The sequence below is a fragment of the Arvicanthis niloticus genome, chromosome 14 (genome assembly GCF_011762505.2).
Source record: "Arvicanthis niloticus isolate mArvNil1 chromosome 14, mArvNil1.pat.X, whole genome shotgun sequence".
Classification (NCBI taxonomy): Eukaryota; Metazoa; Chordata; class Mammalia; order Rodentia; family Muridae; genus Arvicanthis; species Arvicanthis niloticus.
The window spans coordinates 51,979,960-51,995,350 of record NC_047671.1 but is presented as its reverse complement, the minus strand read 5'-3'; the positions used below and the strand labels follow the sequence as shown (position 1 = coordinate 51,995,350).

Here is a 15,391-nt window from a genome sequence, read left to right as displayed (position 1 = left end):
TTCCACAGACCTTCACACCCTTGACCTCAGGAGTGGCAGAGTCATGGAGGGGGGGTGATTTATAATGCTTATGTCTCGAGAGACCAGCAATACGGATAAACTGGTGTTTCTAATGGAGGTGAATAGCCTGCACAAATGCAGGGGCAGCAAAGGACGATTAAAACTGTCTGAGGGGGCTATTCATTTTTCCTTCTGTAGAAAGACTTCCGTCAGTTAAATGTGGGTTTTTGAAGCACAGGAAAGCTGATGATTCACCCAGGTGTACAACAGCTGCTAAAAAGACCTACAGGAAGAGGCCACCAGCAAAGGAAAGCTTTGTATAGTGAGGAGGGCCTCCAAGGAATGTCCTACATGCCAAGCCGTATGTGGTCAGGATATTAACCCAAACCCATCCTGCACACTTTACAATGTTCAATCTCTCTGGATTGTGAAGCATTAAATCAGCATACCCAAGGACTACATGAGTCCTAATTCTATTCCATACTTACTTCTTTGCTTAAAAAGATCTGTAACCTGTAAACAAAGCCCTCTCCCTAATAGCAGCAATAAGTCTCAACAAAGAACAGGTAACCAGGCTGTGAATTAACTCCCTTGAAAGATTCTCTCCCAACAGAGCCTTAGTCTCACCTCACCCTGAAAATAAAGAAGATATTACTGACCCCTATCAATACCAATGTAATTTAGAGTCCTGAGTGAGGAAGGTTTAAAACAAGAGCAGAAACATAACATGAGGATCTTACTCCTTCCCCAGCTGAAACAGCTCTGGAAACCCAGAGAAAGATGACAACCAGAGCACAAGAACAAAAAACAAAGCATGTGGACATGAGGTAAAGCCACTGATCAGTCACAGCACTGTCCTTGGAGCTGTGTGGTCCTGACAGACTCTATAAGCCTCAGATTTTTACTATAATAAAATAAAGATGCTCTAAGTAACACATAAAATAGCATATTTGTAAGTCTTTTTTAAAATAATGTGTTTGAAAGGCCTTCAAAATAATTTGAAAATACTGAACATATTTTAGGCCTGATTGTCATCCCAAAGACCCCTGAATAACAAACTCCAAGTCAATCTGTCACCTCTGAACTACAGTCTATAGTGACTGGGTCTAAGTATTTACAGAGGAATTTAGATCTCAGGAACAAAGCTGAGTGAATTCTAATAAGGAAACTCACATACAGGTCTATGCAGGAATGCTCTGAAAATTAATGATGAGGGCTGGAGATGTAGTTCAGTTGGTAGAGTGTTTGCTCAGCATGCACAAAGCCCTGGGTTCAATCCCCCAAACCTCATAAATCCTATGTGACATTGCATACCTGTGATCCCAACACTTGCAAAGTAGAGGTAGAAAGATCAGAAATAGTTGAAAGTCATCCTCAACTACAGAACAACGTGGAGGCCAGGTCTGCCTATATGACTCTAATCTTTTTTGGGGGAAAAAAAAGCCAGACATGGTGGTATATGCTTGTTGGTTCAGTACTTTAAAGGTAGAGGCAGAACTAGCCAAGAATTCAAGGCCAGCCTGCTCTCCAGGCTAGTCAGGGCTACAGAAGGAAACAGTGTCTAATAATTAACAACAACAATAGCATACAGGGAGATGGCTCAGCAGGTAGAGGCCCTCACTCACAGACCTGCTATCCTATGTTCAATCCCCAGGGCCTACAAATGGCAATCGACTCTAGAGAGTTACCCTCCAGCCAAAATAGCATTCATGCAATAGTACTCTCATACACATACAAAATAAAATTAATGAATATAAATTATTAACAACAGGAGAAGAATATAGCTCAAGGGAGACTGCATGTCTTGGGCCTAATTCCTAGTATCAGTAACAACAAACTTGAGGGCTGGAAAGATGGCTCAGTGGTCAAGAATACTAGTTGCTCTTCCAGAGGTCCTGAGTTCAATCCCCAGTACTTACATGGTGGCTCACAACCATCTATAATGTGATCCTATGCAGATGTACACACAGATAGACCTCATACATAAAATAAATAAATCTTTAAAAGCATCTCCCTAAATTAAAAAAAATTTTAAAAATTACAACTTTGAAAATACACACAAAGATGTATGAGGAAAAGCCAAGTCTGCCCTCCTTCCCATTCTCAGTCATCCAGATCCCTCCTCACCAGAGACATCATCTGGTTCTCGTATGTTCTTCCAGAGATGTCCCAATTGGCTAGTTTCTGCCTTGGTTGGGAATTGCATCAGCAGCAACACTCGCCTTCCCAGAAGGTAAAGCCAAACAAGTAAGCACTTCCGGGGACTGCCAGAAAAGTGTGAGAACCAGTAGGGAGGATTTGCCCTGCAAGACCTTCCATGGCAGTCCCAACTCCCCTGGCACTACACCGCTTTGCCCTTTGGATGGCCACACTTAGGCCATCATTTCATACACTTCCCTCGTGTGTTTGCCCATTCCGGGCCCTTCATAGACTGTTCCCGGGACCTTGTGCTATATTAGCCTGGACACCACAGTCCAAGAACTGTCAAATGTGCCTCAGCAGAGACAGGGCAAAAAGACAAAATTTACAGACATCTCAGAGATGCCATCTTTCAAAACCTGCTTTGGGGCTAGAGAGGTTGCTTGGTGGTTAAAAGCACATATGGAATGTGCATGGTGGCCTGTGCCTTTAATCCCAGGACTTAGGAGGCAGAGACAGGAGGATCTCTGCGATTTTAAGGCCAACCTGGTCTACAAAGTGAGTTCCAGGTCAGCTAAGGCTATTATTACACAGAGAAATCCTGTCTCAGAAGAGGTAAGGAGAAGCTGGGTGGTGGTGGTGGCGCACGCCTTTAATCCCAGCACTTGAGAGGCAGAGGCAGGCAGATTTCTGAGTTCAAGGCCAGCCTGGTCTACAGAGTGAGTTCCAGGACAGCCAGGACTACACAGAGAAACCCTGTCTCAAAAAAAAAAAAAAAAAAAAAAAGAAAAGAAAAGAGGGGAGGGGAGGGGAAATTTTAATGGGCTGGAGAGATGGCCCAGCCTTTAAGAGCACTGGCTGCTCTTCCAGAGGACCCAGGTTCAGCTCCTAGCACCCACATGGCAGCTCACAACTATCTGCGACTCCAGTTCCAGGGGATCTGGCACCCTCACACAGACATACGTGCAGGCAAAACACCTATGCACATAAATAAAAACAAATCTTTTTTTAAAAGAGAGCATACTGCTTTTGCAATAGGTTCCTAGCACCCATGTCAGACAACTTACAAGTGCCTTGTAACTGAAGTTCTAACAGAGCAGATGCCTCTAGCCTCCAAGGGCACCTGCCATCATGTGCTCACACCATACACGGACACATACACACACACATACATAGTTTAATATTATAAGTTGCTTTTCATAACCCAGCAAAGTTAGAATACACAGGTGACTGAGGCAGAGAACTCAAGTGATGTTCTATAAGACCAGCAGCCCAAGAGCCTGAGTTACTATCTATAAAAAAGTAGGCACTCTAAGCCAGAGCCAGGCTTTCACCAAAGCTCCCCCAAAAGCATCCAGGTGTGACCTCTATTATTCGTCTACGAATGATCTAAATACGTAAATTCTGGTCTCTACCCAAAGGTCATGAACAGGTAGCCTACAGGTGAAAAACAGACCACAGATGGGTTTTGGTAATCCCCAGAGACTGTACAAAAAAACAAAACCAAAAACAAACTGTTTCTAGCTTCTTTTGCCATAAGAGACAATGAGGTCAAGAGCCATGCTTGCCCAAGACAATGACAAGATAACAAGCAGCTTCCCCTCGTGGACTACTGAAACACTCCAATCTGACATAAGCCCACCCTTCTTTGTTGCTCCATACTGACTTGGCCCTGAAAATATTTAAGTTGATGACTCCCATTCAGTGAGCAACAGAAGAAACTGCTCAACTGAGCAGATACTTAAACTGACCAAACAGCAGAATTCTGTATTAACAAGCTTTTAGCAAACAGCATCTCTGTGCCAGAATGGGTACCAATGAAGAATAAGGAAGGCACTCTCTAAAGGAATTTCTAATCCAGTTTAAAGAATAAGACATAGTCTAAGAAATCAGGCAGCTTTGGATATGGCAGACTTAAGATTAGAGCATGGTGAACTCACTACCACTGGCATCAAGGAAGGAGGATTTTAACAGTGCTCATTTCTCAGATTTCCAAGTATTAATTCAACAATATTCGTGGTGTCTATGATATACTCAGCATTATGCTAGGAGACACAAAGTAAAAGTATACCCCATGTCCTTGAGCAGCTCACACAATAAGAGACAAATAACTAAACAGAATAAGAAGTGCTGGATTCTATTACCAAGGTGTTGCTATGGGATACAGATAAGGAGTTAATGGGGCTCACCAAAGAAGACAGCTCTGCAGCATAAAGCAGGGCACCCAGAATGCTCTGGCAAAAGAGCAGGCAGGAACACAAGTATATGGCATGCTTAATGCAGCACATGACTGGTTTATCAGGAGCAGAAGGGACAGGTGAGTAACAATTTAGAATGTAATTCAAGTTGTTAGACAGGGATGCACAACCATAGGCTTAGATCACCAGGACAACTTACTGCAGTGAGTGCCATGGAAGGCATCCAGGTCTGTGTTCACTGTGCAACACTGTAAATAGAAAGTCTGTAAGCAGCAAGCCAGAAGCAAGAAATAGGAGGTGGTTTCTGTAATGACTGAATAGCACAGTAATAGGAAACAGAGCAATAAGGTAAGAAAGAAACTGCAGAGGCTTGCCAAGAAGTTTAAAACAAAGGCATTTTCTTGAAAATTCTCTAATTCCTTTTTTTTTTTTTAACCAAGTCAAACTGGCTTCCCACAGAATAATGAGGTTTCATCCAGCTTCATTCCAAAGAACAAGGCATAGGCGCTATAGTTACAGTGCTCAATTTAAAAAAGTAAAACTGGTTTGAGATTAGTGTGGTGAAAATAGCTTCAGGGCATTTTATCTACTCCCATTCTACCAGTTATAAAGACTTTAAACTGTTTGTTTTGCTTTCAATAGAATCATACTCTAAACAACTCAGCTAACTAATCAGACTTGCTTTGGTTTGATAAAACAATGTCTCATATAGCCCAAGCTAGCTTCAAATTCATTATATAAAGCTATCCTTAAACTCCTGATTCTCCTGTTGCACCTCCCAAGTGCTGGGGTTATGAGCATATGCCATCACACCCAATTCAGCTATAAAAATTTCTTTGTGGAGAGAGAAGATTGAGGTAAGGTCTCTCTGTGCATCCCTGGCTGTCAGGGAACTAGTTTGTGTAGACTAGGCTGGCCTCAAACTCAAGAGTTCCGAATGCCTCTGCCCCAAGTGCTGGGATTAAAGGTGTGTGCCACCAGACCTAGCTCATCAGTTATATATTTTAAATAGAAAGACAGTCAACTTCAGCACAAAGCTGTGCCTTCCTAGCCCTGTACCAAAGGCTAGAAATGAGCAGAGAAATCAGAGAAAAGCTTGGACTGAGGTCCAGGATCCCTTAATACAATCACTGCTTCACATCCAGCTGAAGATCAGAAAGCAAGAGATCTCCTCCACAAAGGCTCTGACCCAGCCAGCCCTAGCCCAGAAAATCTCCATCCTATAGATGACTGACAGCAGAGTAGTCTCACTACCAGAGGAATCACTTTCCATGTCTATTCTCTCAGCACAGCTACAAAAGGGGGTGTTGTTATTCCCTTCCTACAGACCCAACACTAAGGCTTACAGAAAATAACTTAAATCTGGTAGTGAGCAAATAGACAGTATAACACCTCACATCCAAATAAGTCTGTTTCAAACTGTTCTGACATGTACTCTTTCTCTTCCCCTTTCTTTCTCTTTTAGAGACATATTCACAGGTTGCTTAGGTCACCTGCCTAAGCACCTGCTTGTATCCTGCCTCTCACTATCACCAGAATCCCAATAATGAAAGTAGTTTTAAAGAGGCATGTGGCCTACTTAATTTCCCAGGGGCTCACTTTTGTCATCAATAAAAGAACTCATCAATTGCAAAACTGATGCATTAAAAAACTAGAGAGGTATTTCCTGGCTGTAGTCCCCCAAAAACAAACAGACAAAAACAAACAAGGGCTACAAATGTAACTCAGCCGGTAGAGCATTTGCCTAGATACTCAAAAGTCCTGGGTTTGATCCCAGCACCACATCAACCCCTGTGACACACTTTAGAGGTAGAGACAAGAAAATCAAAGTAACAGTTTCAAAAAGCCCAAGGTCATCTTCAACTATTAAATGAGTTAGAGGTCAGCCTGGGCTACATGAGACTCATTTAAATAAAACAACAATTATCAATAGCCACACACTGAATAGGAACCATGCTTAAAAGGGCAGGGAGAACTGAGAAACATCTACAGTGATTTCTTCCAGCACAAAGCACCGTGAGCAAACGGGTCTAAGGATGGAGACTTTACATCACAAACACAAGCAAATCCAGCTTCCTACTAACTATTAAGACAGAGGTTACCTTTAAATACCTTGCTTAGGAACTGGTCCCTGATGCAGCAGGAATTCTTTTTTTGGGTTTTTGGTTTTTGGTTTTTTCGAGACAGGGTTTCTCTGTGTAGCCCTGGCCGTCCTGGAACTCACTCTCACTCTGTAGACCAGGCTTGGCCTCAAACTCAGAAATCCACCTGCCTCTGCCTCCCAAGTGCTGGGATTAAAGGCGTGCGCCACCACCGCCCGGCAAATTCTTAACCTCTGGGTACTGTCTCAACCTTAAATGTCTTTCATTTCTGTGAGATTTTCACAACGGAAGCAGCTATCTGACCAAACTCTAGAAAACTAACAAGCTTCAGTCTACTGGACCAGCATTGATCAGTCACACCTCCAGTTTAACTAGCTGTAAAAATTTAAGCCTGAGACAGCACCTAGAGGTAAAGAAATGTCCACTTAATTGAGGCACATGCCTATAATTCCAGCACACAGAAGGTTGAGACAATAGAATCAGAAGTTTGAGGTCAGCTTGAACTACAGGCTAGCTTAAGCTTAATAGCAAGATCCTGACAACAAAATATAAAATTAAAATTAAGGCAGGCACAGTGACACATACTTCTCACCTCATCAGAGTTAGAAGCAGAAGGATCAGAAGTTCAAGTCCAATCTCACTACATACTAAGTTCAAGGTTAATATGGACTATAAGAGACATACATACATACATACTTATTAAATTAAAATCAATCCCTTTTGGGTGTATCTTAGGTTGTTCTTTCTGTTTCTAGAACTCTTTAACATAAAAAGCAGAAGGGGACTTGCCAAGAGAGAAGTGGCTACATACATTTGGTCTGTTCACCAACTGTGCTACTTGTCAGCAGTGATGAGAACTGATGATCAACAGACATAACAAAGCTCCTTGGTGAGCTTCATGGTCAGGGAGCAGACCCCAGAGGCATGCCCCTCCCGTTTCCCTGTGGACATGAAAAGTAATGTAAATCCCAGATACTACCTACCCAGAGATTCCAATGTTCAGTCTGGGGACACAGGCCCTACTGTTAAAAGACAGCACACAAGGCACCAGAGGAGCAGATGGCAAATCAAAACACCCCAGAGTCCAAGGTCTGGAACAGAGACAGTGAAGAACAAAGCCAATTCAAGCCTCTTTGGAGGAGCCCAGGTAGACACTGTCTCCCACCTCCTCCTCCTCCGCTGCCATTGCACTTCTTTTCCAACTCTCTTACTGCCATAAGGACTTGAAAAATCAATCTGCTTTTGTTGTTCTGAAGTTTGGAAACAAAGTCCCACCTTTTAGTCCAGACTTGCCTGGAACTTCTTATGGAGCCCAGGCTGGCCTGTAGTTCATGATCCCCCTGCCTCATACTTCCAAGTGCTGGATATATAAGGCTATGTCATTAGGACTAACTTAAAGGCGTCGATCCCAACAGCTTCAAAAAGAATTTCTGTTTTGAAATACTAGCAATATTCATAAGTAAAACAAATTTCTATCTTATAAACATCTCAAAATTAAAGGGGTGGGGGAAATGGCATAGCAGTTAGGAGCACTTGCTGCTCTTCCAGAAAACCCAGGTTCAATTCCTAGCACCCACATGGCAGCTCACAACCATCTATAACTCCAGTCCCAGGGACTCCAACAACCTCTTCTAGCCTCAGGCACCAAACATACACATGGTGCAAGAACACACATGCAAATAAAACATTCATGCATATAATTTTTTAAAAAATTAAAAAGCTGCCAGGCAGTGGTGGTGCATGCCTTTAATGCCAGCATAATTCTAGCATTCCGGAGGCAGCAGCAGGAAGATCTCTGGAGTTCAAAGAAAATTTCTTTTTTTTAATTGAATATTTTATTTATTTACAGTACAGATGACATCCCCTTTCCCCATTTCCCCTCCCTAGAACCCCCTATACTATACCCCCTCTTCCTTTATGCTTTTATACCATTTTGATTACATTCATATAATAAGGTCAGTTCTAGGTTGAGGGTCTATCAATACAACAGATACAAATAGTCAAGGAACAAGCAATACAATAAACACAAATAGTCAAAAGAAAAAGCAAGGCATTAAACTCAGTTACATGAACACTCCTGTGATCACTGTTTCTAAAAAGGCTTAACAGGACGACCAAAGTATCTGAGCCTACTTCCCTATCCTAGCCCAAGGTCATTTTCATGTCTGAAGCCTACTTCCTTGTTCTAGTCTAAAATTTGGAATCTTGTCTGAAATTACTTCTTTGTTCTGGCCTAATATTTAGATTCCAGCCTGAGATTACTTCTTTGTTGTCGCCTACAATTTAGACTCCTACCTAAAATTACTTCTTTGTTCTAGTCTAATGTCAGATTCCTGCTTGAAGCCTACTTCCTTGTCCTTGGCCAATGTCATATTCCTGTCAAGCAGCCCCTTTCTTTGTCCTTGGCCCATGTCAGTTTCTTGCCAAGCAGCCCCAAAGGCTCTCCACCTCTCCCCCTTTTTTATTTCCTTAACAAGACTGAGCCTGTCTTAGGTCTTTCTGACAAGAATGCCTTCCTTACCTGTCATGAAATATGCATTATCAAAGGCAATGCACCTCTGTCTTAGGTCGGTAAGGTTCTGTGCAGATCTTATCCGTCCTTGGCTTGCCAGCCTGTTAATTTAATAACTTTGTCTGGGGTCCATTTTCAGGTTTAAGCCATGTACTTTGGCTGCCAACATGTTGATGTTGTTAAAGATAAGCTTTAACATGATGGGCAGGAATAAAAGTATTCCCAGGACAAGAAGGGATAGCCTGATAAAGCTATATATGCCATTCCTGAGGTTTGTCCAAAATGGAAATGCTGAGCTCTGGTCATGGATAATTTTATCAGGATTATCTGCAGCATCAAAAGTTAACAGAGCAGCATTCTTTAAATTCATAATCTCATTATGCAAAGTTAACACACCCAGAGAGGTGTTAGGATTATGCGAAATATCCTACAGGTGTCTTTAAACTGTTTTCTAATTATAATGACAACCATTGTGAATTTCAAAAGTAACACTACTCCAATAATATTTGTCATGACACTTGGATGGCTCCTAACTCTTGAACCCTGAACCTCCTTCAGATAATTTGAATGGGTTATAGACCATCATTCGTTGTTCCAGATACCTATATAAATCCTTTTGTATACTCAATACATTAGTAACATTTTTGCTAGATGGTTAACAAAAATAGTTGTCTTAACTCCTTGTGTCAATGCTATTGCAGAAGCAGTGGTGCTAGCAATTAATGGAATTAAAGCTGTTATACCAGCAATAATCAAGCCTGCTACCGTCTTGCTTCTGCTTAAAGCCTAACTCACTTCTTCCAGCACTTTCAAGCTTTTTTCAGAGAATCAAGGTTTTCTAATACTCAGGGCAGTGAGACAAAAACTGGTTGATAGACCACCGTAACAGACATGCCAGGTTTCAATACACTAATGTAATTGGAAATTATACAGTGAATGCAACTTACAATAAATGCTATAGAAGAGACAAAACCAATTTTAGCTTGACAATTAAAAGAGCCTTAAAACATGCACTAACCCTTGTTTGAAATCCAGATTCTGTCTCAACATTATCTATTGCTGTCCTAACATCATAGCAAGCTACAGCTAGCTTCCAAATATGTTCCTGGCAAGTCCAGATCCAGTCTTCCAAAAGTAGACTGTTATTTCCCATATTGGATTGATCAAAGAAAATTTCTTATTTGGGTTAACTGATGTGGCAAGATCCACTCTGAATATAGACAACTACAGGGGTCTTGCAACCTCCACAATCAGGAGAGTGATGATCCCCTTGATGAGACAAGAAGGCAGTTTGGTTCAATATAGGCCATCGACCCAACTCAGCAGGCCAAGATGCATGTGTGTGTCATGCACACGCCAGCCGATCTGACGAGGCTGGCCAAGATGGCGCCTGCCTAGGCCTCTGGTAGTAACTACCAGTGCACTGCGCATGCGCAATTCAGTTTGGCTCCAACCCCTCCCAAATGGGGTATGCTAATGAAGTATCACATTCTGACCAATCACCCCCTCCCGGGCGGGGTATACTAATGTCGTATGCTAATGAAACACTGCAATTTGACCAATTGTACACCTCCATGAGCTCCCCCCCCACCCCACCCCCCGCCCAGGGCTGAGGGTATATAAGCAACCCGTTCTGGGCATTCAAGGTCTCTCCCTGAAATCTAAAAGAGCGCTTCTACAATAAAGGCTGTTGAGAAGGATCCAGTTTGTCGCGTCTTCCTTGCTGGTCGAGCGGGGCGCGACAGTTCAACACAACTCAGTAACCAGTGTGGGTTCAAACTTCTGGAGTCTGACCTCAAATAGTTTATTTTAGGCATGTTTAAGCACAGCACAATTTGGTGAAAACTTATTCTATAGATAATTAACTTAATCTTGCATTAACAAAGTATTTATGAATCTCTCTGAGGAACGAAGTAAGTTAAATAAAATTGGGAGGATCTGGTGCTGGGAAACTCAAGCAAAATCAGCAGGCAATTAAACATGTCTACTCCCCACCTTCTGAGCACATAACAGGTTGTGCATTCCCTCCCTTGAAGGAACAACCCTATGTGTTTATTCCAGCTTCTAGTGCTTCTCTGAGAGCACAGAGGCCTTCACACCTCCTACAGAAAATACCCTCTCATGATCTGGACCATGAACTGTATAACTGTCAAGAGTGAGCTTGCAGTTCTCTCTGCTCTTGACTGTGATTATGTGACTAGCGACTTAAATTTTGTCTTGACTTTCCCAAAATGAAGGGCTGTAACTCTTCCTTAAAGTTGCTCTCCCCAGGGCAGTTTATCACAGTGACAGAAATTAAACTACTGCTGATGGACCCAGAAGGAACTACAAGCCTAGCCTGAAGGAGGCTCCCCCACTGATCTCTCCTAACACCAGGTTAAAAGAGTGTCAAGAATGGCTCTTCAGAAGTCAAGAAGAGTCCATGAGGCTCTCCATGCACTTGAGCAAAGAGAAACCATTATTGATCATATAAACTAGGAGAGTCTATCATCTGAACAACAGACTATCAATAGTGAGATCCATAAACAAAATGAAAAAAAAAAAAAAAACAGGACAGAATATTTCCTCTTCAGACCACATGTAATTAAAACAGGAAGTTCTCCACCAACAACCAGACTAAATCTTGAAGCTTAAGTACATCCTCACTCAGAAAGAGAAAAGATTAGCACCACAGGATGGTCTCCAAATTGACACCTAAACTAGAAACTAGAGATGCCTGTGCTGCAGGCCATAGGGTTTGGTCCCCAGTACTGAGAAGACATGCCCCCAAACTCCTCCACTTCTAAAGTGAACATCTTTATTGCACTCCTGTGTCTGAAGAGCTTTCATGCTCCTCATTTCACTCACCCATCCTTTTAAGTGGTCTTCCCATTTTAAACAGTGGAAAACTGAGCTTAAGAGGTAAAGAACTTGCCCAAGGTCATACGGCCAATAAGTGGTAAAATTAAAATTCCTGTTTACCACACTCCAAAAACCATTATGTCCTCCTCCAAAGAACTGTTCATTTACCCACTAGAGAGGATAAAGCTGAAAGGTCACAAGTTTGAGATCAACCTTGGCTACATAGCAAACTCAGCTACAAAGGAGAGACCATGTCTCTTAAAAAAAAAAAAAAAGCAACAAACAAACAAACAAACAAAAACCATTCAGGCGAGGCAGCAGTGCCAGGAGGTGGCAGTGCACACCTCTGATCCCAGCACTCAGGAGGCAGAGGCAAGCAGATATCTTTGTTCAAAGCCAGCCTAGTCTATAGAGTTCCAGGACAGCTAGGGCTACTGAGAAACCTTGTCTCAAACACCTCCCCACCCCGCAAAAAAAAAAAAAAAATTCAGATTGGCTTTCTGAAAAGAGGCTTTCCCAAGGGACTGGAGGATTGCCTCCATAAGAGTTTCATTTAAGACAGAGTGAGAATAGACAGTAGGCAAGGCGTGGTGGTGAACACCTTTAACCCCATGCTCAGGAGGCAGAGGCAGGCAGAGGGCTCCTAATTGAGGACAGACACAGTTACATAGTGAGACTGAGTTTGAAAAAAAAAAGAAGAAGATTTAATTCATCTGAAGACATATCAGTGTCAAGGTTTAATAGCCATGTGCCACTTAGTTTTTAGAAAAAAGTGGGAGGTGCTAACGTGACTGGTCTCTGAAAAGAATTTCTAGGTGTGGATTTTCAAAACTGCTTTGGAAGGTAGCCATATCACTCAGATGCTGCCCAGCCCCAGCCCCCAAAGCCACACCTACACACACTACTGAGAGACATGGATTACAGCTTCTAGTGTGTTAGCTATTTTGAAATCCATTTTGTTATTTTTCAGTTTCACTTAATTGGCCCTTTTCCCTGTTGTGAGACATACCAGGACTCAAAGTTGGCCTCAGTAGAGATGAAACAGCCTTCAAAAAACAACAGGAAAGAGGAAGCAAACAACATTAAATGCCATGCAATTTTTATTTCCGAGCTGTCACGTGCCTACTAACACACGCCCTTTGCCTATTATCAGTTAAATGTGGTGTTTTCTATTGCCAGTTTCCCTAAAACAGCACAAGTATTAACATGCAGATTGAATTTCCGACCTGAAAGAAAGGTTATGATAAATCTGATGTGGCACCTCATCTTAAGCATTCAAGAGCCAAGTCCCAGTGGAAAACACTGACCCATGTCACACAAACAGCCATCCCAATATTACATTATGGCTTAAATTTTTATCTAATCCCTAAATGTCTATATTTTTTTATCAGAATGAAAAACATTTGCGTGTAAAGCTAAAAAGGCCATACACACACACACACACAGAACATATATATACACAACCTTTCACACTCTCAAAACAAATACTGCTGGGATTTGTAAACACATCAGTTTCTTCTCTTACCAAACAGGGAGGACTCATTTTCTTCCTGCCTACCTAGTGTGGGTTAATCTAATCACTCCCTCAAAGCAGTTTGCAGTTTTGTTTTGTTTGAGTGGGAGAGCCAGCTGGATTTAAACAGAAACCAGGCATTATAAATACATTTTAAAAACTGATCCAACATATGGGTCATAGAGATTAGATAAACAGAAGTCTCAAGTCTTCTAGGCTGAATTGGAACTCCGTGTAGCTAAGGATGACACTGAAATCTCTGAAGCTCCTGCCTTACTCCTTAGCACTGGGATTACAGGTATACACTATAGAGCATACACCTGTATATGTGATTCTAGGGATTGAATCCAGAGCTTCATCATTGAGCTACGTCTCCAGCCCTCATCAATATATATTTAAAGGTGCCTAACAGTGCAAAAAGAAGTTGCTACTATTTTCTCAGCTGTTGGAGATTTCTGGAATCCAGTTCTTTCCCATCAAAAGGATTCAGGGGCCATCTGAATGGGAACACCTGCTATGTGAGCAGCAACCAAGTTCCTGGGGGAGGCCTAGAGATTAAGCACAAATTCAAAATCACAATAAACCTTAGAACCCGTGCGTCAAAGGCAAGTTTTACATCTACCAGAGCAAAGGAAAACACACAAAAGGGGAGGTAGAGTACCAAAGGATAGGGCGCAATACCATATGTCAAGAGACTCGGGAGGTACCGACCAATTACCAAAACGTCAACCATGGAAGTGTCTCAGAGAGCAACATCTAATTCATCCCTTCTTTGGACTGATGTGGGAAAACTGAGGCCGATGGTGGAGAATAAAGAAGGAAACTCAAAACAGATGTGCAGGCCAAAGCCACTGCCCCCTCTTCTGGCGTTGGAGGGGGTCACTGCGTCGCTAAGAGGAAAATGACATGACAGAGCACAAGCTTTTGGGCTGCCAGCCTAGGGTGCTGTTGGGCGTCTGGCCCGCGAGGCACTGCGGTGTTTGTGGTGGGACCCGGAACGCTGAGGGAAGGTGCGGAGAGCGCGGGAGGGAGGAGGCCGCTAACGGCAGGAGGCCGGGCCGGCGCCATCCACCCTGTGTCCCGCTCCAGGGCCCGGGGCCCCCACCTCCCCTACCTTCGGCTTTCCACCGCAGCCGAGGGGCAGACACAATCCCCACAATTCCAGGCGGCTGCAGCAGCAACCAGCTCCTCGTGCGCAAACGCCGAGCCAGCGGCTGCCTGAATCTGAAGGCGCGTGGCTATTACGTCATTCTCAATCTTGCCCAATGGTAACCTGCCAGAGCAGCCTCCAGCATCTCTCACCCTACGCGGCATTGTTAGCCCTGCCTTCCTCAACTGCTAAGCCCCGCCCCTAGCGTCGGGGGGGGGGGGGACGCTGAAATTTGTACATGTCCCTCCGCTGGGAGCTGTATCTAAAAAGAGCTACCCGTGGGCCTGCTCTTGTTTCCCACCTAAAACTTCAGTTTCTTGTTTAATTTCCCAAGATTGTAATTTCTTTCTAGTGTAAGGATCTTCAGAAAGAAACCTGAGTGGGTGGGAGGTAAATATAAATCACGATGTTATGACTCAGTTTGTGACACACATTGAATCGCAAGCAATAAATAGTCCTTTGAAAAATGAATGTAAAATAAAGCACCTGTAAGTCACTAGCTTTATATAACTGTGTTTTAAGTATGTTTTTAAAATGATAAATCACTTTAACGATAAATAGGGCACATGCATTTCTAATCCTGCCAGACTGTATTTGCCAGGTGATGGACATACACAATAATTTCACAAGATTAGAGTTGCTGTCCTCTTAACAAATAGAACAAAGCTCACAAAGGATGTTCTAGTTTGCTTCGTATTGCAATGAGAAAATCCTGACCAAAAACAATTAGAGGAGAAAGGGGTTTGACTCACAGGTTACATACAGTCTGTCATCCAACAAAGTCAGGTCAGGAACCTGAGGTAGGAACAGAAGCAAAGACCACTGAGAAATACCACTTACTGTCCTTACTGTGGCTTGCTTGGCTACCTTTCTTATACAACTCAGGCCCACCCATCCTAGGGATGGTACCGCCCACTGTGGTCTGGGACCTTCTTC

At 42.8% G+C, this 15,391-nt stretch overlaps 1 protein-coding gene across 1 annotated transcript in view; it reads right to left on the bottom strand.

Annotated features, from left to right (window-relative positions):
* The window catches only part of Sil1 (SIL1 nucleotide exchange factor), a 232,047-nt gene extending 217,470 nt beyond the window's left edge, over positions 1–14,577 (bottom strand). The window contains exon 1 of the mRNA XM_034518623.2: positions 14,420–14,577. The gene's annotated coding sequence lies outside the window, so the exon portion shown is untranslated. The remainder of the gene's footprint in view (positions 1–14,419) is intronic.
* Between the last annotated feature and the right edge of the window lie 814 nt (positions 14,578–15,391).